At 34.1% G+C, this 24,857-nt stretch overlaps 1 pseudogene; it reads right to left on the bottom strand.

The window, feature by feature from the left end:
* Nucleotides 1–2,915: 2,915 nt before the first annotated feature.
* LOC143236577 (glycine receptor subunit alpha-2-like) overlaps nucleotides 2,916–24,857 on the bottom strand; it is a 106,064-nt pseudogene continuing 84,122 nt past the window's right edge.

The following is a 24,857-nucleotide window of genomic DNA, read 5'->3' as shown; positions in this document are numbered from 1 at the left end:
ACCGAGAAGCTTTAATATCAACTTATGAGATACCACACACTGTGTGAATTAGCGGATAATTCTATTACTAATGTGAATGATTAATCATATTTTTCATATAACCGTATATTAGGCCTATTATGGACTAGATTAGAATGTAGTGCCAAAAATATAATAGGCGTAAAGTGATATCTCATGAGAAATATATTTAATTATATCGTGTTTGGCCAGTATAACAATGTGTAGGGTGTCAGGGAATTTATTTTCTAATATTAGTATTTACATTTTCCAATTGTAAAGTAGCGTATTATTTTCATAATGAATATATTATGTTAAAGGCTTAAACAGAAACACTTAAAATCTTTGGTTTTTGTTTTAATTTCCTCTTTTCTCAAATTTTATTTGCTTGTTTGTACTTAAATACAAAGCTACACAAGGGCTATCTATGTTCTGCCTGTTATGAGTATCGAAAGCTAGTTTCTAGTGTTGTAAGTCCACAGACATACCGCCGTGCCACTGGGTGAGACAGGGGGCACGTGAAACAAATAGTTAACAGAACAGCAATCACAATTACAGTTAATATTCATGCATACAGTAGACACGAATGTCCTTGACACACGTAAAAAAACACAAATTAACTTCCAAAATTAGATAAATCGGTGACATATTTGGTATACGGAACCATATTAAAAAACACAGTACAACAGTTCTGTTACTTACTTGCCAATCAATCAAGTTCACACTACAACTACCAAACACAAGAGGAAACTTGACGTTCTGAGACGTAACTACAAACTCAAGACAGACAAATACGGGGTTCATTATGTAGCAAAACATGTAAAAAGTCGATATTTCTGCATTATGCATCACACCACGCCAACAATAATAGAACTAAATATGACAGATCGAAACTGTTCCAACCCTAATGTCACTCAAACAACACAAAACTGATCCAAAACCACTTGTTCAAATACCTCATCAATAATCCTTTCAAGTTACAGAATAATCAACAAAAGACCTGAAAACAAATATATATAAATAAATGTTGCTGTTTTGAATTAAGCACAGATACTACACAATAGGCTATCTGTGCTCTGCTCACCACGGGTATCGAAACCCGGTTTTTAGCGTTGTAAGTCCGCAGACATACCACTGTGCCACTGGGGGGGGGGGATATAAACAACTACATATATAAGAACAATGGGTTTACCTTTTATTAACAGTCATGAGCAAAATCTTTGTGAAGCCATTAAACAAACTTACTGACTAATGAACATAACATAAAACCTGAAAAAAAACATTGAAAAGACACTTAATTCGTTCCTTATATTCATAACTGGATACAATGATACTCCATTTAAGAAAAGCATAGTCTTTAATATATAGAATAAAGCGAAAACCCTTGACACAAACGTATTTCTGAATACGCTAATTGCATTATATGGATATTAACAGTACAAACTTTCTCCAGCACAACACTTGCTTCGAAAATACAGACAAAATACAAAGGTATTTACGTATTAAGTCTCACAATAAACGGATAATTTTAAAAGAATAAATAAATAAATTGAAGACGTGTTAATTAACGAAAAAATGCAAAACTAAACACGGGTAAGAGGTATTATACCACACGAAACGTTCATTCGAACACATATACAATACTTGGTACCCTTAATATTATAACACATAATATTATAATATTATAATCGTGAGGTATTATACCACACGAAACGTTCATTCGAACACATGTACAATACGTTGGTACCCTTAATATTATAACCTATCGATGAACCCTTACAATCACCAACTTATCAAACAGTCTTACATTCTACAGACAGTTCTGTGTCTGAAGTTGTTTTTATTATTCCATCACGATTAGAAAACTTTATATTCTTTAAGCCTAAAATTCTGTTTCTCATATGCTTCATTTTTTACTTATCTTGTGGCTTATCTTAAAATAATTTGCCATCTTTAATTTTACATTTCACATAAGTAGGGTATACTTAATTTTAGAAGTGTGTTATAATATCAGGACATGTGCGAATGAACAATACTATTCTACAATATGTAACAACGGACACCAAGAGGTTTCGTGCAACAAACGAGATGTTCTCTCTCGTATCAAATAATAATAATATTGTAACATCTCGTGGTGTTATATTTTAATGTGAGTTGAACAGTGCAACGAAAATGAACTTCGAATACTTTAGATGTATACGTTAGTTTCAGGTTTGGGTTTTTTCTGTAAGATACAGACTTCTATACTGGTATTGTGTTGGACGTCTGAGATACCACTTGAGTGGATTACTTGTTTTATGACTTTGTAACTTCGTTGTGGCCGTTAGTGTGATTATAATTACGTAAACTGTTGTATTTTCTATAAAGTATTTTATTTTAATTAAAGTAAATATCTTACGATGTTGTTAAAATAGTAACGATTATTATTATTATTTTAAATATCTAATTGAGAAATTTTTAAAAAATCGAAATGTAAAGAACTAGATAGGTTAACCTCTCAGTGAAGTTATCTTTCTTTCTGGTAAGGTTTTGTTAACCACAAAGTTACGTCACAGATTATCCGTGTTGTGTCTATCAGAGAGATCGAGCCCTGAATTTTAGCGTTACAAATTCTGTAGTTTCCGACTAAGCCACTGCAGGGTTTAAGAATGAACAAAAGTGATTAATCGCTTTTGGAATACATGATTCACAAGTTTCGAAGATAAAGACCGAACGATTTTAAATCTCATTACTTACTCTCACAAGATGCCGCCCCCAGCGGCATGTCTGCGGACTCGCACCGCTAGAAACCAGGTTTCGATACCCATAGTGGGCAGAATACAAATAGCCCATTGCTTAGCTTTGTGCTTAATTCCAAACTATAAACAAACAACACATAGATGTCAAAAATCAAATAACATAACAACACACGCGCACGATTACTTATGTGACCACGTGATCCAGTAGACGAGATTAAACAGCGCAAATATAAGCGGAAACAAACCCCTACAGAAACGATCTATGGAACGAGCTAATTCTTCGGTCGCCATTGGTAAATATTTCAAAATATCAAAACTGATTTCTTCGTCTTCGTCATCGTCACTGTCTTCCAAGGTCTTAATCAGGTCTTCCGGTGTTATGTTAAATTGAGGTTTTTTACTGTGGCTCCTATCTGACACTTTATTGGTGTGTCCTGATGGTCGCACGACCTAAGTGATATCAACATACATATATATATATGAGATCATACCTAGATCCATATATACGTTATCTTATGTACTCATATATATATAAACCATAGAAACAGACTACTTTAGGTTTAATGACATTCTAAAATCTTACACAAATCTGTTTCTCTATATTTATTTACCAGTGCAATCAGAAGTTACGAGATGTCTGAACAACTGGCCTTCCTACAACCTCCTTGGGTTCTTTTCTTTCCCACTGATAACATCTTTATTTAATTTCGGTTAGTGTTAAGTTAGTGCTAAGGATCTTTCAAGTTGAGTTTTAATTTAAATAATTTTTCAAAATTTTTTCCCCTTTTCACATTTATTTTTGTAATTTCTTTTTTATTATTTTCTTTTAAAAATGTTTTTATTTTCAAATTTCTGATGACCCACTTCAAGACTTATCGCTTCGCTACCACCATCTTAATTATCACTATCGAACATGCTAACTTTTTCTGCAGTGAAGCCCAAGGGTTTACGGTAGGTGGCGTTGACTAGCTTTCTTTACAACCACCAGTTCTAAATTATGGACGGCCAGTATAGATAGCTCCTAGTAGTTCTGGGCAGAATTGAACAGAGAATCAAACAACACGTGCATTGTATCATTGTGGTTTGTAATCCACAGAAATAGACACGTGTGCATTGTTTACTACACAAACAGAAACGAAATAAAAACATTCTGTGTCGGTTGATAAAGCATATAAAAACTGCATTACTCAGTGCTATTTTGACATTAAGAAAAACAAAAATTGTTTTAAGACAATAATAAACGGTAGACGTTAAGGAAAAGATAATTTGCTTTCTTTTCAATAAAATCCGGAAGTCCATTTTGAAGACGATTGATGCTGAGGTTATTTTCCTAATACAGAGCAACGCAAAGTTCATCTCGAGGAATCGATCCCTGGGTTTTAGCGCTGTATGTCCTTACTGCTGACCTACAGGAGACATATATTTTTAACTTAGAAAACTAAGTAACTATTTATTGACGTGTTAGTGCACCATGTGTGTGTGTTTGTGTGTTTTCTTATAGCAAAGCCACATCTGGCTATCTGCTGAGCCCACCGAGGGGAATCGAACCCCTGATTTTAGCGTTGTAAATCCGTAGACATACCGCTGTAGTTAGTGCACCAACTTAGAGTAAAATGGAAGTATAATAGCCCGTCCTTTACTAAAACACTTACTTATAGTGAAATGTTGGCTTTCTTTTCGTCTGAAAAAACTATGGGTAAGTCCAATTGGTTTAATAAAAGATGAGGTAAGTCTGGTTGGTTTAATAAAAGATAGTGTAAGTCCGGTTGGTTTAATAAAAGATAATGTAAGTTTGGTTGGTTTAATAAAAGATAGTGTAAGTCCGGTTGGTTTAATAAAAGATGAGGTAAGTCTGGTTGGTTTAATAAAAAAATGGGTAAGTCCGGTTGGTTTGATGAAATATGGTTATCAAATTGTTTGTAATTCTAAGTTTTTATCTTTTATTCAAACTTTTAGCGCAAATATAGCCAAGAGGCATCTGTGCATAACAATGTTTAACTGAATGACTACAAGGAAAGCAGTTAGTAAACAGCACCTGCCGCCAACCCTTGAACTATTCTTGTCTGTCCGAACAGCAAGCCATCCTTATAACGTGTCCAAAGCCCAAAGTGCGAATTGTGTTATTGAGACAACGGTACATAAACCTAAAACTCTCAGATTAATAGCACAAGTGCGTTAACCACTAACTCACTTCAGGCCCTTATGGTTTTAGAAGACAAACTTCGACAGTTTTATGTTGTTCCAAAACTTTAGGTTCACTGTGTCCAAGATATAATATTTCTCTCTAAAGACTGCTTTGTTCCAGTTCAGGTAGAACATCACAATATCCTCAGGAAACTCATGCATGATAAAACATCAAACTTAAAAATAGTTATTTTTGTTTGTTTGTTTAGTTTAAGCTAGGTACAAAGCCATCTTTGCTTGGCTCACCACGGATATCTAAACTCGGTTTCTGGCGTTGAGAAAATTAATTAACCCCCAATTAACTACAATAATATTATGGCGATTAACATTCTATGCCTTCACAAACCTGAAAAATCCGGTTTGGGTTTTGATCCGAAGAATTTTGGTTACCAGAATTAGTCATCTGCGCCGCCATCTTACTCCTGGCTTTTCTTGCGATGAAGTTGACAAGAGGAAACTCCAGAAAGGCAAAGAACACAAGAAGAGTACAGCTGAGATACCACACATCGACAGCTTTGATGTAGGACACCTGGCGGTATTAGAAAAAACATTTGAATCTCTTTGCTCGGGTTTAACATTAGATGTTTTTGTCATTAAATAAATCTGTTCCTCTTGTCTTATTTCTTTTATATTAAATGGAATATCCTTGTCACGTTGTAACTCTAATATGTGGACAATCCTTGTCACGTTGTAATTCTAATACGTGTACTATCTTTGTCACGTTGTAATTCTAATACGTGGACTATCTTTGTCACGTTGTAATTCTAATACGTGTACTATCTTTGTCACGTTGTAATTCTAATACGTGTACTATCCTTGTCACGTTGTAATTTTAATACGTGGACTATCCTTGTCACGTTGTAATTCTAATACGTGTACTATCTTTGTCACGTTGTAATTCTAATACGTGTACTGTCCTTGTCACGTTGTAATTCTATTACGTGTACTATCCTTGTCACGTTGTAATTCTGATACGTGGACTGTCCTTGTCACCTTGTAATTCTAATACGTGTACTACCCTTGTCACGTTGTAATTCTGATACGTGGACTGTCCTTGTCACCTTGTAATTCTGATACGTGGACTGTCCTTGTCACCTTGTAAATTATTACGTGTACTATCCTTGTCACGTTGTAATTCTAATACGTGGACTGTCCCTGTCACGTTGTAATTTTAATACGTGGACTGTCCTTGTCACGTTGTAATTCTAATACGTGGACTGTCCTTGTCACGTTGTAATTTTAATACGTGGACTGTCCTTGTCACGTTGTAATTCTAATACGCGTACTATCCTTGTCACGTTGTAATTTTAATACGTGGACTGTCCTTGTCACGTTGTAATTTTAATACGTGGACTGTCCTTGTCACGTTGTAATTTTGATACGTGGACTGTCCTTGTCACGTTGTAATTTTAATACGTGGACTGTCCTTGTCACGTTGTAATTTTAATACGTGGACTGTCCTTGTCACGTTGTAACTTCACCAAATAGATTTTCGTTGAAATATTTTATTGCAAAACTAGATTTCTTTTTCCTTTGTCATATTTTACATTAATTATCTGTGACAGTGCACTGAATATTGTAGTCACGTTTTATTATAGTAATTAGATTCTTTTAATGATTGTTTGTTTCAAGAAACTGATTAATTAATTAATTTGTTGTTTTAATCATTACATGTGAATACTTTCAGTCTTTTCTGTACTATAATAAATGTACATATCGTGTTTTCACTTTAGTATATGTACACATCATGTGTTTACTGTAATATCTGTACACATCATGTTTTTACTGTAGTATATGTACACATTATGTTTTTGGTGTAATATATGTACACATAGTGTTTTATTGTAATATATGTACACATCGTGTTTTTACTGGAATATATGTACACATCATGTTTTTTAGTGTAATATATGTACATATCATGTTTTACTGTAATATATGTACACATCGTGTTTTTTATTGTAATATATGTACACATCGTGTTTTTACTGGAATATATGTACACATCATGTTTTTACTGTAATATATGTACATATGGTGTTTTCACTGTAGTATATGTACACATCATGTTTTTACTGTAATATATGTACACATCGTGTTTTTATTGTAATATATGTACACATCATGTTTTATTGTAATATATGTACACATCGTGTTTTTACTGGAATATATGTGCACATCATGTTTTTCACTGATATATATTTACATATGTTTTTACTGTAATATATGTACACATCATGTTTTATTATAATATATGTATACATCGTGTTTTTACTGGAATATATGTACACATCGTGTTTTATTATAATATATGTATACATCGTGTTTTTACTGGAATATATGTACACATCATGTTTTTCTCTGTAATATATGTACATATGGTGTTTTCACTGTAGTATATGTACACTTCATGTTTTTACTGTAATATATGTACACATCGTGTTTTTATTGTAATATATGTACACATCATGTTTTATTGTACATATATGTACACATCGTGTTTTTACTGGAATATATGTGCACATCATGTTTTTCACTGATATATATTTACATATGTTTTTACTGTAATATATGTACACATCATGTTTTATTATAATATATGTATACATCGTGTTTTTACTGGAATATATGTACACATCGTGTTTTATTGTAATATATGTACACATCGTGTTTTTACTGTAATATATGTACACATTATGTTTTATTATAATATATGTATACATCGTGTTTTTACTGGAATATATGTACACATCATGTTTTTCTCTGTAATATATATACATATGGTGTTTTTTCACTGTAGTATATGTACACATCATGTTTTTTTACTGTAATATATGTGCATATTATGTTTTTTATTGTAATATATGTACACATCATGTTTTACAACAATAAATGAACTATCATTCATGTTTTAAAGCAATAAATAGATTATTCTCACTGTGTTTTTGGTATAATAAATGAATTTTCTCTGGAATTTTTGTCAGTTGACCAACTAAATAAACCATCTTTGTCATGTTTACTCTTACGGTCGTTGTCAGACTTGAGATAAATCAGTTTTCATGAGTCATTCTGAGTATGTATTTCCAGCCATAACAGGACATCAATTATTGATGTTTAACTTGTTCTGTAATATAAACACTACACTTTGATGAATTGTTTTAACATCTAAATGTAAGTGTTAAATGTTGTTGTGTGAAACAGGAAGTTTCGAGAATTTGACTTCAGAATCTACAAATAAGTAATGTGATTTTGTTAATAATTTGTGTACTGTACGTTACCATATTTTTTAGGTAAATAATATATAATTTATATTTCAAACGATAAACAAATAACATTTATGTAATTTACCATTCGCACATGAAATCTCAACGGTGGTAAAACAATCTTTTGTAAACTACACAAATATGTTAAATAATTAAACACGACCTTTCTGTCCAGTTTGACCTTTACCATTTCTGTGTAGCTTTCCTCTGCATCAGTAATATATTTCTTACCCTGGGAATGGAGTCTTTAACGCCACGTGAGTTTGTGATAACAGTCAAGATAGTGGTAATCCCTAGAGCTACTCGCGCGGGAACAGCGTGAATGTCAACCAGAAGGAAATCCACGAGACAATGACGAGTAGCATGACAGGAACGTAGACCTCGATCATGTAGTACTTGAACTCCCGTTCCAACGTAAACAATGCTTTCAAACCGCTGTAGTTTCCTAATTTACAATAAATTTACGTTAACGTTTTATCTTAACATAATTATAAGAAGTCCTAATATTCGAATTTCTTATCACGTGAGCTCTTAATGAAAATTACATTTACTGCAACTTTAAGTTTTGCAGGGTCACGTTTGGTAAACTGTCCTTAATAACTACGGACACTTAGACACCTTCTACTACTTTAAAATATTCAACAAGTAAACATAAACACTGTCATTATTATCTATCGAATAAAATGTTTTCACAATTAGTTTCTGGGCATAACTTTCCCGGAAATATAAATCAAACTCCTTTTCGTTCAGAATTCTGAAAATAGCTGTCCCTATCAGATGCATTTTGTTGTTTTGGTTACGCTTTCCATCTCTTCAAAAGAAGGGTTAGATTTGTTTTTAAAATTTATGTTGCTTATTAGAGCAATAAACACGACAATGGTAATGAACATCGTTAAAAAATACAACAAAAACATGACCTTTAGCATCGAACTTCTATTAAAACAAAAACACCACCTACAGTACTGAATAATTATTAAAACAAAAACATCACCTATAGTATTGAATGATTATTAAAACAAAAACACCACCTATAGTATTGAATCATTATTAAAACAAAAACACCACCTATAGTATTGAATCATTATTAAAACAAAAACATCACCTATAGTATTGAATCATTATTAAAACAAAAACATCACCTATAGTATTGAATCATTATTAAAACAAAAGCACCACCTATAGTATTGAATCATTATTAAAACAAAACACCACTTGTAGTATTGAATCATTATTAAAACAAAACACCACTTGTAGTATTGAATCATTATTAAAACAAAACACCACTTGTAGTATTGAATCATTATTAAAACAAAACACCACCTACAGTACTGAATCATTATTAAAACAAAACACCACTTGTAGTATTGAATCATTATTAAAACAAAACACCACCTACAGTACTGAATCATTATTAAAACAAAAGCACCACCTATAGTATTGAATCATTATTAAATCAAAAGCACCACCTATAGTACTAAATCATTATTAAAACAAAAGCACCACCTATAGTACTAAACTTTTATTATAACAAAAACAATGCTTATGTTATTTAATTGAGTTTAATTTTATTTGAATTACTATTGAAAGAAACATTCGTCGTATATTACTGAGTTCCTATTAAAACAAAACAAACGAGATTTCGAGTATATCACCTTTAATACAATTTGCAGAAAATAATTTCTCTGCCAATAGAGATTTCTTTTTCTTTCTTTTTTTTTGTCGAACATGGTCCGGTATTTAGGAGTAATAGGCTCGAATTGCTGTCACCCCAAAGGTCCTTGCCATTTCAGCTACAGGTGCGTTATAATATTACGATCAGTTTAACTATTCGTTAGTAAAAGAAAAGCCCAAGAGTTGACGGTGGGTGGTGCTGACTACTTTCTCTCTGGTCTATTACTGACAAATTAAGAAGTTATAGCACAACTAGCTTTCGTGCAGAATTTGAGCAAAATTCAAACCAAACTTTTTTTTGTTTTAAGAAAATACTCTATAGTATTATTAGGATTACGGACGAAAACGTATCTAAGAACGAACGTACTAAAAATGACGAAATCACTAAGATTAAAAAAGTAAGAAGAATACATTGTATTATAGTGAATATTTTGATCAGGGCTAGTATCAATAATAATAATAATAATTAGCTATAGTGACTGTTTTGATCAGGGCTAGTACTAATAATAATAATAATAATAATTAGCTATAGTGAATGTTTTGATCAGGGCTAATACCAATAATAATAATAATAATAATTAGCTATAGTGAATGTTTTGATCAGGTCTAGTACCAATAATAATAATAATAATTAGCTATAGTGACTGTTTTGATCAGGGCTAGTACTAATAATAATAACAATAATAATAATTAGCTATAGTGAATGTTTTGATCAGGGCTAATACCAATAATAATAATAATAATAATTAGCTATAGTGAATGTTTTGATCAGGGCTAGTACTACTAATAATAATAATAATTAGCTATAGTGAATGTTTTGATCAGGGCTAGTACCAATAATAATAATAATACTTAGCTATAGTGAATATTTTGATCAGGGCTAGTACCAATAATAATAATAATAATAATAATAATAATAATAATAATAATTAGCTATAGTGAATGTTTTGATCAGGGCTAGTACTAATAATAATAACAATAATAATAATTAGCTGTAGTGAATGTTTTGATCAGGGCTAATACCAATAATAATAATAATAATAATTAGCTATAGTGAATGTTTTGATCAGGGCTAGTAATAATAATAATAATAATGATTAGCTATAGTGAATGTTTTGATCAGGGCTAGTAATAATAATAATAATAATGATTAGCTATAGTGAATGTTTTGATCAGGGCTAGTACCAATAATAATAATAATAATTAGCTATAGTGAATATTTTGATCAGGGCTAGTACCAATAATAATAATAATAATTAGCTATAGTGAATGTTTTGATCAGGTCTAGTACTAATAATAATAACAATAATAATAATTAGCTATAGTGAATGTTTTGATCAGGGCTAATACCAATAATAATTGTGTCTGTGATGCTTACCGTAAATAAGTTAATAAGTTTAAAAATTATTCAAGAGTCATGGAAATTTGAAACAAGCTATCGAGCTCTATCAAGACATCTAAATACTTTAACGGTTGAATAAAAAGCCGTGAACTTTTCCGGAAGACGATTTTTGCTCTCACTTTACGTCTCAAGTTGTTTAAGATAACGTATTTATTGAATTATTTCATATGCTTTTTATGAAACGATTCTTTTTGTCAGTTTTTACTAATAATTATTTGTATTGAGATTTTATGGTCATGTTTTATATTTTCCTATATTCAAATGCAGATTGTTACACTCATATTTTCACGCTCAAAGTTAAAGACTATTTTTAGGTGTGTGGGGTGTGTTTATATGTTGGGGTATCTTTAGGTGTTGGGGTGTGTTTACAGTTGGGGGAGTATCTAGGCGTAACAGTATGTTTAAATATTGGGATATGTTCACATGAAGATCTATGATACTGAAACATGCTTAGATGTTGGGATATGTTCACGTGTAGATCTATAATCGTAAAGCATGCTCAGATGTTGAGATACGCTTGGGCGTCCGTAGGAGAGAAAGAGTAACTTAATACTTTATTTATTCAGCATGCGTATATGACTGTTTTATTAAATTCACAATTTCACACTAATTCGGTATTTGCTTAGGCGTAGCGTAGCAGTATGTTTAAATGTTGGGGTATGTTTATATGTTGAGTATGTTAATGTGCTTTGCACTTAATGCTTTATCAGTGATTTCATAACATTTCGGTAATGGTGAATATAGTACAGGTACAACAAGGATTTTCTGACACCCTTGGTTCCAAAGTTTTGCTGGATTATCCGTTTTGCCGGACCAACAGAAGTCACGTAACAACAATACAAGTCTGACCCACTAATTAGCCCCTGTCGTGTTTCTAAAGTACCACGAACTGCTAGAAACTTAAATAAAACAAATATTAAATGTGAATTAAAGGAATGATGAATTACATTAGTTTGTTTGGTTGGTTTTGAATTTCGCGCAAAACTACTAGAGGGCTATCTGTGCCAGCCGTCCCTAATTTAGTAAGTAGCTAGTCATCACCACCCACTGCCAACGCTTGGGCTACTCTTTTACCAACGAATAATGAGATTGACCGTCACATTATAACGCCCCCACGGCTAGAAGGGGCTAGAATGTTTGGTGCGACTGGAATTCGAACCGACGATCCTCAGATTACGAGTCGAACGCCTTAACCCACCTAGCCATGCCGGGCCGAAATACATCAGTACAAATATAAATGATACGGGTTTATTAGTACAGTATAAATGAAAAGGTTTATTAATCACTGTACTTATAAATAATGTCGTAGTAGTACTCCTTCCAAAGTGGCAAATTCTAGAATTTTACTTGAATTGCAGAGCTAATAATAAATATCTAGAAGTTGGTGGATTGTGTAACTTTGTGTTTAACAAATAAATAAATGAAGTTATTAAACGTACCAGAATAGATAAAGCCACAAGTATAAGACGATGCCTGTTTTTCACGTACACAAGCCAATTCATTCGATGTGGCTCGGTATGGCCAGGTGGTTAAAGCGCTCGACTCGTGATCTGAGGGTCCAGGGTTCGAATCCCCGTCACACTAAACATGCTCACCCTCTCAGCCGTGGGGCGTTATAAACGGTCAATCCCACTATTTATTGAGAGTAGCCCAAAGTTGTCGGTGGATGATGATGACTAGCTGCCTTTCCTCTAGTCGTACGCTGCTAAATTGGGGAAAGCTAGTGCAGAAAAGCCCTAGTGTAGCTTTGCAGGAAACTCAAAAAACAAACAAACAAACATTCGATGTATTATAGAGCAACTGTTTACTCAGTACAAAGCTACTCATTGGGCTATTTGCCCTCTGTCTATTTGTGGGGGGAATCGAACTCCCGATGTTTGAGTAGTAATTCCGTAAAAACATCACTAAAACTTAAACGAATTTAAAGTCAACTCTAATTCGTTATTTGTAAGTTAGGCTTTTGGTACAAATTAAGAAAACCATAAAATAAAATAATTCTATGTTTCCAAAACTTGTAATTCTGTGTTACTTTCTTAAAACTCTGCATGTCCTCACCGTGGAATTCGCCCCTACCTCTGTTTCAGACTTATTGCTTTAGTTTTGCAAGTCACACGCATATAAAACTATTCTTTTCATTGTGTTTATCTTCTTAACCTTAAAACTTAGCTTCCATGGTAACTTACCTAAAGTGCTGTAGCTTGTGACTTTGTCGTCACACGTAATACTACTTGAGTCCAGAAAATGCTCAGGCAGACTAAACGAAGGAAGAATCAGGCATTTCTCATGGTCCTTCCACTTTAGTATCAGCATGCTGACGTCATAGAACCCTACCAGGTATCAGAGTTGCCGAAAATACCATATATACAAATTATAGTTTAAAAATTAAACACAATAGAACTCCTATAAAACTCGTTTAACCCTTAAAATTTTAAACATTGAAAGCTGGTACACATTAGAAACTCACAACCCTAAAATTGTAAGTGTTTATTTCTCTCACATTAATCTTAACATGCCCATTCCAGTTTCAAAATAAAGAAAGTGTAAAAATGACATTTCAGACGTATCTTTAGTCTCCTAACAGTCAGTAACCCGAGGGTCGCAGGTTCGAATCCCCGTCACACCAAACATGCTCGCTATTTTATCCGAGGGGGCGTTATATGTGACGGTCAATCCCACTATTCGTAAATAAAAGAGTAGCCAAAGAGTTGACGGTGGATGGTAATAACTAGCTGCCTTACCTCCAGTCTTACACTGCTAAATTAGGGACGGCTAGCGCAGAAAGCTCTTGTGTAGCATTGCGCGAAATTAGAAAACAAAAACAAAAACAGTAATACAATAACGTAACACTGACCAACAGTCGTCATAACGTATCTATCGATAAAATCTAAACCTAAAGAAATAACTCTTTGTTGCCAATAAATAATACTTAAAATATCTACACGAACAAATGCGTATGTGGAAGCATAAAATATAGTAGAACAATCCATATACGCATCAAAGCTTTGTGTGTATGTTTTTCTTATAGCAAAGCCACATCAGGCCATCTGCTGAGTCCATCAAGGGGAATCGAACCCTTGATTTTAGAGTTGTTAATCCATAGGCATGCCGCTGTACTAGCGGGGAACGTCACAGTTTTATAAAAATACAGCTTTTCTTTTATTACAAGTACAGTTGTTGTTTTTACACTAAATAAAAATATTCTAAAAACAGATAGAGGGCGCTTCGATCACTGACTCGAAGATTGTGAAATACAAAAATTTTAACGGGCCCGGCATGGCCAAGCGTGTTAAGGCGTTCGACTCGTAATCCGATGGGTCGCGGGTTCGAATCCCGTTCGCACCAAACATGCTCGCCCTTTCAGCCGTGGGGGCGTTATAATGTACGGTCAATCCCACTATTCGTTGGTAAAAGAGTAGCCCAAGAGTTGGCGGTGGGTGGTGATGACTAGCTGCTTTCCCTCCAGTCTTACACTGCTAAATTAGGGACGGCTAGCGCAGATAGTCCTCGAATAGCTTTGCGCGAAATTCAAAACAAATAAACAAAATTTTAACGGTAAACTACATAAAAAGAATTAAATCAGTAAGGAAATTAAAACTAAATTATTAATATAACATTAAAGTACATAGTAAAACAACACAAGCTTTGTGCATACACACACAAAAACAATTTAGTTTATATAATACAACGAGATTCACTAGTTATCCATTTTGGATGTTTTAGCGGAAGAAATAGAGAAAATGATAGAACACTTGAAACTGACGTCATCCGAGAGTCATAATGCACATTTTATGATTGTTTTGTTCTTGTGAAATTTACATTTTGAACGTGAGCAACAGTGTTATCGTCTGATAAGCGCATGACAACTCTATTTATATATATCATAATTTTATTACCATTTATTATTTAGTAAAATTATGAAAGCAATAAACAAAAGTCTAAACACGTAACGCATATTTACAACTCATTATATATATTGAACATAAACACGTAACGCATACTTACAACTCATTATATATATTGAACATAAACACGTAACGCATATTTACAACTCATTATATATATTGAACATAAACACGTAACGCATACTTACAACTCATTATATATATTGAACATAAACACGTAACGCATACTTACAACTCATTATATATATTGAACATGAACACGTACTTACGAACATACTTACAACTCATTATATATATTGAACATGAACACGTAACGCATACTTACAACTCATTATATATATTGAACATAAACACGTAACGCATACTTACAACTCATTATATATATTGAACATAAACACGTAACGCATACTTACAACTCATTATATATATTGAACATAAACACGTGACGCATACTTACAACTCATTATATATATTGAACATAAACACGTAACGCATACTTACAACTCATTATATATATTGAACATAAACACGTAACGCATACTTACAACTCATTATAAATATTGAACATAAACACGTAACGCATACTTACAACTCATTATAAATATTGAACAATGCTGTGTGTCCATGGGATAGTTCACCAGGTTCATTGGACAGGACAAAGTAAGACGAAACCTGAAATGAATTAAAAATAATGATGAACTGTTTCATTTTATGTCCTTACTTGTGTCAACGAAAGCAGCATACCAGTCTAAACCACAAAATGTCACCTAACATTATGTAGATACACCATACCAATCAGAGACACAAAATGTCACCTAACATTATGTAGGTATGCCAAACCAATCAGAGACACAAAATGTCACCTAACATTATGTTGGTACACCATACCAATCAAACATACAAAATGTCACCTAACATTATGTAGATACATCAAACCAATCAGAGACGCAAAATGTCACCTAGCACTTCGGAATTAAACCATACCAATCAGAGACACAAAGTGTCAACTAACATTTTGTAGTTAAACCATACCAATTAGAGATGTTAACTAGCACTTTGTAGTTAAATCATACGAATCAAAGACACAAACTGTCACCCAACACTTTCTGGTTAAATCATACTGATCAGAGACATAAAATGTCACCTAACATTTCTTTGGCCAAAGGTTAGGATTAAATGTTTGTAACATTTAAAACATTAGTAAAATGTTGTTGCTTTAAGACGTGACGTTACTACCAGAACTAGGCTGTTTTTAACGTTACTTCAATAGTGAAGCCACGTGAAATGTTACAGTTGAGAGATGATACGCCCAACGTTGTGTTAGGTAAAACAGCAAAACACGTCAAATACAGACACTTTCTAGAACAAAGTACGTCTTATACGTGATGACCACGTGTACGTGCAAATTTAGTGGTATAGTTACCGGTCAACGCCATTTCATTTCATTATTTTATTCAAGTACATCTGAATTCCAAATCGGTTTATATGCGTTTGTTTAACACTGGAAAAGTCAGAAGGTTTAACGTTCGAGTAGTTCAAGAACATAGCTAACACGCTCAAAGCGAAGTCACTAACACTAACAAAGTCACTAACACCTTTGAGAGAAATGTTCAGTTTACATTATTGATAAATAGGGAGATATTTGACATACATGTTTAATTTTTAAATTTTTACTTTATATACATACACACATAGATTAACCTTGTGGGTTTTATCAAAACTAATTCAAATAAAACAATTTCTAAGACGATAAACTGAAAATCATCTTGTCAAGAAGATACGATCATCCTTCTGGTTTGTTTGTTGCATTAAGCTAACTGCTGTGTCCACAGTGAAGGAATGGAACACCGTATTTTAGCGTTGTAGATCAATAAACTTACCACTGTCCCTGAGTGGTTTGACAACGATTTAGTTACATGTTTTAATACTCGAAATAATACTGTTGTTTTGTTGTTTTGAATTAAGCACAAAGCTACACAATGGGCTATCTGTACTCTGCCCACCACGGGTATCGAAATCCGGTTTTTAGCGTTGTAAGTCCGCAGACATACCGCTGAGCCATTAGGGGGCTACTCGAAATAACGATTTCGAAAGGCCGTTCGCTCGAAATATCAAACGTAAAGAATGTTTCTGAATTTTGCGCAAAGCTACACCAGGGTTATCTGCACTAGCCGTCCTTATTTAGCAGTATAAGACTAGAGGGAAGGCAGCTAGTCATCACCACTCACCATCAACTTCTGAGCTACTCTTTTATCAACAAATGGGATTGACCGTCACATTATAACTCCCACACTGTTGAAAGGGCGAGCATCTGTGGTGTAACGAGGATTCGAAACCGCGAGCCTCAGATTGCGAGTCGAGCGCCCTCTCACCATTTGGCCATGCCGAGCCATTGCTTACATGCAAATGTAGAAAAGCTTTCCTTGTGTGCCAAGAGTTTCCCACGTGGTTCACGTGTAAGAAATAAACACTAATATGGTTGTAAACTTATACCCAATAAAAGTCAAAGTATTTACAACGTGATGGCATAGTTTCAGTGATATTTTGTAAGAAAGTGTTGTTATCATAATAAAAAAAATACGAAAGATCAGACTGAAAATAAGATAACCTTATTTCACTGAGACTTGAGAACTGTAGACCCAGTAATGCATCGTGCTCTTGAATTATCCAAAGAAAAGCTTTGAAGAAAACAAAAGTGAGATCATGAAAACGTTACAATAGAATTCAGCTGCAGCCCAAAGAAAGAGCTTATAATGTCGATACAACGTTAGAGTAACTCTTGTACGGTTTTCTTATTATAGTTTATTTTGTTAAAATAGAAGCTTAATGTGTAACAAAAATACAATTTTAAACCTTTAAGTATTAGTTTCTTTTGTCTTAATATGTCAGATTTTCTAGCATCTTACCCAAAGTTATTTTGTTGTGTCTGACTCATTATGCAAAGTTAGTTTTCCGCCTTTTTACGTAAATGTGTGTCAAACGTTTCAGGTTCTTACTTATAGGTGTGCCAACCTTCTGGTTATTCAGTCGAAAATATGCCAAATGCACTGGGTCATCATCTATAGGTGTACCAAACTGCTCTGTCTTTCTTTTCCTTACAGAATGCCAAATATGTCAGGTTCCTCATCTAGACGGATACTAAACCAATCCTTTTCCTCACTTAAAGGGATACAAAACGGTTCTTATTTCTTACTTAAGGTTTACCCTAATGTTCTGGTTTTTCATCAAAAGGTACATCAAAACTACTTTGACTGCTCATCTAATGATATGGTAAATAATTCTGACTCCTAACCTACAGATATATCAAAAAACTCTCTTTACTCACCTAAAGATATACCAGGTTGTCCAATTCCTCGTCTAAAGATATATCAAACAGGTCTGGTTCCTCACCTTAAGGAATAACAAACCACTGCTTTCCCTCACCTAAAGCTATACCAAATCTGTCCAGCTTCTTACCTACAAGTATACCATACTGCTCTGTTCCTTCCTCACCTACAGGTATACCACACTGCTGTAAGTATTCACATATTAAAGTATTGGTTCCTCACTCACAAGTATTTAGAACACTTTGGATCTTCAACCAAAGATATCAACCACTTTGGATAGCTCCTGTCCCGACATCTTCTTCAGTGAGGAAGATAAAACATACCATAAAATGAGGTCAGATCAAAATTCAATATAAACTTTGATTAATGGATGGCATTAGCTTTGTTTTAAGGAATACCTGATACACTATTATAGTGACAATAAAGCATTTAGTCTTGTAATCAACAATACCTGATATATTCTTATAATGACAATATAGAACATTTTGTCTGGTTGTCAACAATACCTGATACATTCTTGTAATGTCATTATAGAGCATTTAGTTTGGTCGTAAACAATAGCTGACATATTCTTATAGTGACAATATAGAACATTTTGTCTGGTTGTCAACAATACTTGATACATTCTTGTAATGACATTTTGTCTGGTGGTGGTTATCATACTTCCGAGTGAGAACCCAAGGACGCTAAAATGTTTTGACTAAAACGTCAAATCCCCAGCATACGTACAATGATTACCATATTAAATTTTCAACTTGTCAGTATTATGTATCAGGTGTTGTGGGTCCTTATCATAAAAGGTGTGCCAGTCTGTCCAGCTAGAAATAATGTAATCTCCTGTAAGTCCTCGCAGTTATGAAGCAATATTTGCGTCAACTTCCAATTTCTTGATGGTGTTAGTTTGAGTTGAAAATATGCCTGTCAATTCCTGAATATACAATACTACCTTATATAGAGACGATTTCCGAAAATGTTACAACATGAAGCTCAAACCTGATTTTAAAATAACGACTCCTCTCCATTAGTCACAGTTTTTATGTTTCTGAAGCTGGGCATGGCCAGGTGGTTAAGACATTCGACTCGTAATCTGAGGATCTCGGGTTGGAATCTCCATCACACCAAACATGCTCGCCCTTTCAGCCGTAAGGGTGTTGTAACAAACGGTCAATCCCACTATTTGTTGATAAAAGAGTAGCTCAAGAGTTGGAGGTTGGTGGTGATGACTAGCTGCCTTCCTCTGATATTGCAATGGTAAATTAGGGACAGCTAGTGCAGATAGCCCTCGTGTAGCTTTGCGCGAAATTCAAAACAAACCAAATCTTATATTTCTGAGGGTGGATAGGTGAGACATTTAAACCGGGAGGTGGTGTTGCGAGGACTATTAAAACGTTTTGTTCAGTGATTAGACAGTAAGTAATGACAGTCTGATATATTTTGCTTCTCATCAACTGGCCTCTTATGGTCCAGTGGTTTGTTGTCAGATTTACAAAAGGAAAAACTCCTCATTTGATTCCTTAATGGGCAGAACACAGATAGCTCTAGTGTAGCTTTGTACTTAACTTTAAATAACCAGTCGACTGTTCCTACACTCGAGAAGGATTTCTTTCAGAAAATAGTGGTCATTAAAGATAATATTAAAAACATACAGTAGGTGAATTATCAGTAACAAGCAATTTACCAAATCCATTATTACTGGCGATTCTTTCTTCAGTTTGAAATAAAACGCATTCCTCAACTAAATCTAGCTTTTGAAACCATTTTGCTGGTTTATTGAAATACACTAATGACATATCTCTCCATCCGATGTAACAGCAATTACCTAAACGTCCCCATCCACAACTTAAAAAAAATTGCCATCTGTCCAATTAAATATAATTTGGCAAACTTTGTTTGTTTTGAATTTCACGCAAAGCTCCATGAGGGCTATCTGCACTAGCCGTACTTAATTTAGCAGTGTAAGACTAGAAGGAAGGCAACTAGTCATCACCAGCCACCGCCATCTCTTGCTACTCTTTTGCCAACGAATAGTGGGATTGACCGTTACATTATAACGCCCTCACGAGTGAAAGAGCGAGCATGTTTGGTGCTACTGGGATTTCAACCCGCGACCCTCAGATTACAAGTCAAGCACCGTGACCACCTTGCCATGCTGGGCCTAAGTATAATTTAAGATCTTCATTCTTAATACATACCACACTTCGTTCACGCTTTCTGAAACGAATTATTTTAAAATATTATTATATAATTTATTTTTAAAAAATTTGTTTTACCATAGAAAACTTCTATGTCAGTTTATCGTGTTTATCGTTGGAAAAGGCCTAGTTCGTTAATCCTCACAATCAGGCCTAAACATAAAAGAGATGATGTATTCTATTTAAATAAATACATGCTAATTACATACCTTAAAACATAGGCCACATTCAGGTGTATTTTTGTTTCGTGTACTTTAAATGTAATAGTTGTGGTAATAGCGATAGAAAACACGTGACTTTTCGAAATTGGAATTATGCATAAATGCGATATGGAACGAAATATGTTTCTGCTTCCATGAACGAACAAAGAAAAATTGAGCGCTGTTCATGTAAGTAAAAACGGTGAAAGGGCATGTCATTGAAATTGGTTACCATTCACATTTTCATAAAACTGCAGCTATAATGAATTCAATATGAGATACAATGTGTGTGTGTGTGTTTCTAAACCAACAGACATCCTATCATTAGCTAATTACTTTAATCTTTCGAACTTAGATTGCGAGCCTAAATATAGATTTTTCGTGCCTAAAATGCACGTTTGTAATGTCATATAACACCAAAATTCTTGGTTCGATTTCCTGTGATAAAGACAAGCGCAGATAATGGATTGTGTAGTTTGGCGCTAAAAACCAAACCAAACGACATAAAACGCAATATGTTAATTTACCAACAAAGAAATATTCATATAAAGTTTTAATACAATGACGTAAAATGTGTACATCAGTTCGTTCACATGTTATTTTTTGATTTTGTTTTCTACTTCTCTGTGCGTTTTTCAGTTATTGTACACCAGGAGAAATAAGTTATAACTTAAGTTTATTAACACTTAAGTTTCCGACCAAGGATATAACTTGAGGATTCTAAGAATTACTGATGCCTGTTCCTGGAACAGTGTATTAAGCCAGATAAAAATTCTCATTGAATATACTTCATATGTCTTTTAATGTACACTGTATTTTTCTTCATTTATTAAGAATCTACGCTACGTAATAACTAGATCTCTCGTTCAGAAACACATAGGAAAGAGGTTGCAGTTTTGGTGAAATGACACAGGAAAAAATACAATTTCTGGTTTTTCAACCAATAAAATGAAGGGGGCGTAGCTAGTTACGAAATGACATGTAGGCTCGAAAGGTTGACCACCAGCATCTAGACAAATCTATTAATCTATATGAGAGTAAAAAAAAAGACAATAACATATGGGCTCGAGCCTTTCTACGTAAAGATAGGGCTAGTAAGGTCAGATGGTTACGACACTCGACTTGCTATCTGAAGGTTGCGGGTTCGAGTTCCTGAAACATCAAACATGCTTTTCTTTTAAGCCGTGGGGGTGTTATTTTGTGACGATCGATCGCATTATTCGTTAGTAAAAGTGTAGCTCAAAAGCTGGTAGTGGGTAGTGAGGGGTTAGTTGCCTCCCACTAGTCTTACACTGCTAAATTGTTAATGCAGATAGTTCTTGAGTAGCTTTGAGCGAAATTAAAAAAGCAAACAAAGAAAGAAATCCGCCTAATGGCTGGGTTCCTTAAAATAAATTAACTATTATAATGTTATGTAACACAACAAGTGAATCATCTCGGTGTGATAAGAAACTTTGAGCATGTTATAATAAGATGACATCTTGAAATATATTTGTGTTGAACTAAATAGGTTTAGACTAAAAACTGTTTATAAAACAAAAACCTGGATAAATTAAACAGTTTGCCCATTTTATTAAACCTTCCTTAACTCCAGTTGTAAAAACAATATTAGGTCTTTAATTCAGAATATTACAGATTTACTACTACTATTCTTCGGTAGATGCGGGCCCGGCATGGCCAAGCGTGTAAAGGCGTGCGACTCGTAATCTGAGGGTCGCGGGTTCGCATCCCGGTCGCGCCAAACATGCTCGCCCTTTCAGCCGTGGGGGCGTTATATAGTGACGGTCAACCCCACTATTCGTTGATAAAAGAGTAGCCCAAGAGTTGGCGGTGGGTGGTGATGACTAGCTGCCTTCCCGCTAGTCTTACACTGCAAAATTAGGAACGGCTAGCGCAGATAGACCTCGTGTAGCTTTGCGCGATATTCAAAAACAAACAAACAAGCAAGTAAGGGTGAAGGACTCATTAAAAATCTGATAAAGTTGCACGAACAGTTTCTTTTCAATATTAAATGTCCGTTCGATGTCAACCTCTTTCAAAGTTAATAAACTATTGCAATCGTTTCTCACTTCTATTGAAACAAGAGGGAGTTCTCAATAGCCGCGGCACTTTCTTTAGGCAGGGTTAAAGCAAATTAATCTATGAAACCTTTATTTCTGTGCGTCAGCAATACCAAGCAGAGGGCGCGAGTAAGCCCGATTCAATTTATTACTCATCAGGACCTCTACCAGCCTACCCTCAAATTGAAATTCTTTTACAGAGGATTAGAGTAAATTAATCTATGAGACCTTAGGTGTGGTCAAATACATCTAATAGAAAGGGTTTGATCTCCTGAGTCCAAAACTTTAATTAGATATCAAATCGGTCAAGAAATTACAGAGCTATGAGCAAAGAGTCTGCTCTTGATTAAAAACAAAGACAAAGAAACTAAGAGCCATTCTCTGAGCCGCTAATAGAATATAAGATAAAATTAGTGAAATGGTCCAAAAGTTCCAAAATAGCCGAGTAAGAAATGAAAGTTTTACATTTATCTTTAGAATTGAGAGTAAATGACATAAAGAACTGTCAAATCTAAATAACCATTTATACTGGATTGTGGAACCTACCTTACAGCCATATACACCTCACCGTTGCTGCCCACTTTAACATAAACATTGTCCTTGGTGGTTTGGACTAATTCGCTTTCTTTCTCGTTATGAAAGAAGAGGGTTGGTGTCCATATTGAGTTCCTCAGTGATAACTGACCAACTACGTCTTCTCCGAGGGATCTGTTAAACTCTAATCTGCTGTCTTTCCACCAATGGCGAAGGGTTAGATGTACTTCGAAAGTCTAAAAGATTAAATACACATATGATTCTCATGGTGGTAATTACACGTTCTTGTAGTTTTCCTTTTGAGAAATTCATTTTCTTATAGTGGTCATAATACTTACATATTATTTAAATTATTTGTAAAGAGAAAATACATGGAAACGAAACTGATTTCGCATTTACAGTTAATCGCATGTAATGTGAACGGGTTTCACATCCTAATGCAGGTGTTGGCTGTATGACATCATGGCCAACATGTTTGGCATCTATATATTGGATTCACATCAAATGTCTTACCTTGTTGTATCATACTGCCAAAGAGAAATCTAGAGGGAGCTTTAAAGAATAGTAAAGATCGTTAAACTGTACAGTGACAAAAGTAACATTAAAAAAAGGAAATAAATCACAACCGGCTCCAGAATCACGTTACAAGCAAATCAGGTGCAACGCCCTAATTCGTTATGGCTACGAAAGAGGACCTACTGACCCCAAAAGACATTGTACTGAGACTGTGCAATATCTCTTGGTTTGTTTTTTTTAACTAGAAACAAACATGGATTTAAAGTTACTATGGATCTTTGTCAAACGTTCACAAACTCTTAAAACTCAGAATAAATTACCTCTTTTACGAAACCGATAACTGAAGAAACCGGAATCACGGTAATCTAAAGGAGTTTAGCTTCTCTTCGTTGCCTAAATGTGATACTGTAGTCCACCTTTCATATGCAGTGGAGTAATCTAAGATTTTTGTCACTAGTTATAACGGAGAAACTCTAGTGTATGCTCATCAAAATGGATGCGAAAGTCGTTCCAAAGCCATCATGTACTTGGAAAATTTTTCTTAAAAAGTAACGAATAATAATAATAATAATTCTACATTTACATTCAACATCCAAAACAATAAGAAACAGCCTTTTATTAACCTTGAATGCAGTTAAGTTTTATTTCAAACTTTATCCTATAAAAGCAATTCTTTTAAGTTCTGTACTATCGACCACAAATACTGCGGAATTGTTAAACAGTACTTTCTTATACGTCTTTTCTGTCGCGTTACGGAAAAAAGATTGATAAATATTTGTTAAATATCTTTACGAATATCAAACGTTTAAACGTAACTTTTAGTTCTGGAAGAGCAGTCTCTAATTGTATCACAGGTTCGAGCCAGTTGAGAA

This window comes from Tachypleus tridentatus, chromosome 13 (genome assembly GCF_004210375.1).
Source record: "Tachypleus tridentatus isolate NWPU-2018 chromosome 13, ASM421037v1, whole genome shotgun sequence".
In the NCBI taxonomy this organism is placed as follows: Eukaryota; Metazoa; Arthropoda; class Merostomata; order Xiphosura; family Limulidae; genus Tachypleus; species Tachypleus tridentatus.
Note: the sequence above shows the minus strand (reverse complement) of the source record. Positions and strands in the feature narration are given on the sequence as shown.